This window comes from Centruroides sculpturatus, unplaced genomic scaffold, assembly GCF_000671375.1.
Source record: "Centruroides sculpturatus isolate CEXI.00-Female unplaced genomic scaffold, Cexi_2.0 scaffold1085, whole genome shotgun sequence".
NCBI classification, from domain to species: domain Eukaryota; kingdom Metazoa; phylum Arthropoda; class Arachnida; order Scorpiones; family Buthidae; genus Centruroides; species Centruroides sculpturatus.
In genome coordinates, this window is record NW_019385453.1 from 1 (window position 1) to 2,232 (window position 2,232).

The following is a 2,232-nucleotide window of genomic DNA, read 5'->3' on the forward strand; positions in this document are numbered from 1 at the left end:
ACCTGTATGGACTTGATCTAGATTGCAATGCTTTTACTATTCTGTATACGAAGAGATCATCCAGCACAGGCCCGAAAGACCCACGCTGTCGTGATTTACCGGAGGTCGAATGCCGGGTGGAATGACATATCCGAATTTTATTACATTATGTAAAAATCTATGGCGATTATCTCAGCTTCCACATTACAATGCATCTCACGGGGTAGTATGTTTTAACGAATTATCGGGACAGGCAATAATTGAAAAGTGTACTATTGTGTTTTACATGGCGTTGCCTAATAAGTTCAAATGCTTTGAAGTATTTCTTTTCTTTTCGATACAAAGTGTGATCGAATACGGACGGGTCGAAGATTTTTTGGGAATGGTCTATTCGAATAGGTGGATTTCGTCCCTCGTCACTCAACTGAACTCGTAATGGGCTTACCACATTTCCTATTTTAAACGTAAACAATTTTTCTAAATATAAAAAGTATTTGCAAAAACTCCCGAAAATTTTATTTTACGATTTCCTTTCCTTCCCAACGAATTTAATAATGGATCGTATTAAACAATTTCGTAATTTAATTGTTTAATGCAAAAATTAAGTAAAAACGTGAAATTTTGTAAATAAATACCATTTAGTAAATTTAGCAATTAAATATAAACGATTTTAAGTTAATAATTTTTCGATTATTCTATTATTAAAAAATGAAATATTTTTTTCGAAGACGAGAACGTTTTCTTATGGGGGCGCCACTAGACGATTCCGTGTTCGTCTGCTTTCGAATTTTCGAACAGTTTTAACGTAGCGTTACTCCAAACGGAATATAATTTACGATTTCCGGTAAGTTGCGAGTCCTTGTTTTAAATGTTTTTATAGAAGAGATTAAGTACGCTTTAGTCTGTCGCGAATTGTAGTTGTAAATTTATACAGACGTCAAGTATAATTTTAAGTTAATGTATACCTAGGTAACTAAAATGGCGGCGCTTCGGTTAGTTTATGTTAGGTTAGTTTAATTATACTTTTAGTAGACGTGTAAATGCTTCATTAAGTCTGACCTCTGGCAAAATATGACACGTGACCACACTCTATTTCCCTGACCTTTCACAAACAAAATCAAAATTTTAATAGCATCAATGCCCCTTATATACAAACTACCGTGCCAAATTTTGTTTCTTAATCATTATCCCGATTACGACTCGATTGCTAAAGGAAAAGTATGATGTACTGTACAGTACAGGGGCAAGGCATTACTAATTTGAGGTTGCCAGCATATATTTTAAATTAAATAAATTAAAAAAAATATGATTAATCACGTAGACATTCGATCCACTTCGAATGTGCTTGGAGTGATTTTAATTTAGCCACCAGTATCTTCGCCAGCTTCGACTATCTTAGGCGATGCGAAATCAATTTAGAAAATTAATTAACATTTCGTCGGAATCTTCGTTCGATCAAATTATCCCAGTTTTACATTTACGGTTAGATTCATATTTTTAGCAAGATGGAGTAGCTTTTCGTTTCAACGATTAACAAATAGCTTAATTCTAATATTAAAATGTTGTTTATATTAATTAATGATCGTAACTTTACATTCCAAAAGATGGCGACACAGTCGACAGTAAACTTTAATAATTAGTCAATTTGAATTGGATTAATTAAATTTTTATAAGCGAAAACATATTAGAAGCAGTAATTAGAATAAATAATTCTTACGTAATATACGAGTCGGTTATATCACTCCGGACATCGAAGTGAAAATTGTTCAGCGGTGATTTTTATTATTTACCGAAAGTAAATTATATAAACTTAAACATTGTAAAAATGTGACAAAATTGAAAATACAGTAGAGCGTCGATTATCCGAAAGTCAATCATCCGAAACGTCAATTATCCGAAAGAATTCCAGTCGGCAAATTTAAATTTTTGCCAGTGCTGTGGCGCTGCAATCTTTGGCTATGTCTTGGGCTACTCAAATATTTTACGTTTTCGATACTAAATTAACTTCGGAAGTATAATTTTTTATTGTTTTTATATTTTTCAATACAGTAGATCCCCTATAAGACGGTAGATACGTTCCGTTCTTTATGAATCAATTTTGTAGGAATCATAGTTTACGGACTACGGCTGTTTGAAAGGTTTTCTTTCATAAAATTAATCGATTCTAGACTAATTCGACTCAACATTTCCAAAATACGTATATTTTTTTGAAAATAATCCGTATAAACTACGTTATAAACAAAAAATTGTAGG

At 32.3% G+C, this 2,232-nt stretch overlaps 1 protein-coding gene across 1 annotated transcript in view; it reads left to right on the plus strand.

Moving 5' to 3' along the window:
- Positions 1-715: 715 nt before the first annotated feature.
- The window catches only part of LOC111639150 (nitric oxide synthase-interacting protein-like), a 127,441-nt gene continuing 125,924 nt past the window's right edge, over positions 716-2,232 (plus strand). Inside the window, exon 1 of the mRNA XM_023384942.1 lies at positions 716-823. The gene's annotated coding sequence lies outside the window, so the exon portion shown is untranslated. The remainder of the gene's footprint in view (positions 824-2,232) is intronic.